Genomic DNA, 993 nt, shown 5'->3' with positions numbered 1-993 from the left:
TGGATCTTCGACTATTCTCCTTATTCTCCTGGGTCCTTTGCCACCTATACTTCTTCCACTTCCTAGCGTATTTAGTTTTGGTCTCTTTATAGCTCTGGGTGAACCAAGGGCTCGTTCTGGCCTTATTATTTCTGCTGCCCTTTCTGTACAAACCTCTCCTCTGCTGTGTGTACTCACCTAGTTGTGGTTGCAGGGGTCGATTCATAGCTCCTGGTTCCGCCTCTTCATTGGCCTCTACTGGGTCACTCTCCCCGTACCATGAGCTCTATCATACCTCTGCTTAAAGTTATGTATGGATCCTGCCTCCACTACATCGCTTCCCAAACTATTCCACTTCCTGACCATTCTGTGATTGAAGAAATACTTCCTAACATCCCTGTGATTTATCTGTGGCTTCAATTTCCAACTGTGTCCCCTTGTTGCTGTGTCCCATCTCTGGAACATTCTGTCTCTGTCCACCTTGTCAATTCTTCTCAGTATTTTATATGTCGTTATCATGTCCTCATGCGTTATCATGTCCTCATGCGCCGCTGGTGTAGTGGTATCATGCAAGATTCCCATTCTTGCGACCCGGGTTCGATTCCCGGGCGGCGCACTAAGTTTTAAAGGACCCCAATGGAAATAAGTCACTCTGTCTGACTTTTTTGGGTTATCCTAGGTTCTCTACACATATGCTGCTATGTATGATAATTCTATGTAACTGTATTTGTGTATACCTGAATAAACTTACTTACTTACTTACCCAATCTCTCCTGTCCTACAGTGTCGTCAGGTCGATTTCCCTTAACCTCTCCTCGTAGGACTCCTTAGCTCTGGGACTAGTCTTATTGCAAACCTTTGCACTTTCTCTAGCTTCTTTACGTGCTTGGCTAGATCTGGGTTCCAAACTGGTGTCTCATACTCCAATATGGGCTGTGTGTGTGTGTGTGTGTGTGTGTGTGTGTGTGTGTGTGTGTGTAAATTGCAGTGAGTATCGGTGTATAAATCGACGTC

The 993-nt window shown here is 45.2% G+C and overlaps 1 non-coding gene across 1 annotated transcript; it reads left to right on the top strand.

The window, feature by feature from the left end:
• Positions 1–524: 524 nt before the first annotated feature.
• Positions 525–595, top strand: TRNAG-CCC (transfer RNA glycine (anticodon CCC)). The gene has a single exon. It is a non-coding gene; the product is annotated as a tRNA-Gly (tRNA).
• Positions 596–993: the final 398 nt, after the last annotated feature.

This window comes from Cherax quadricarinatus, chromosome 14, assembly GCF_038502225.1.
Source record: "Cherax quadricarinatus isolate ZL_2023a chromosome 14, ASM3850222v1, whole genome shotgun sequence".
In the NCBI taxonomy this organism is placed as follows: domain Eukaryota; kingdom Metazoa; phylum Arthropoda; class Malacostraca; order Decapoda; family Parastacidae; genus Cherax; species Cherax quadricarinatus.
Note: the sequence above shows the minus strand (reverse complement) of the source record. Positions and strands in the feature narration are given on the sequence as shown.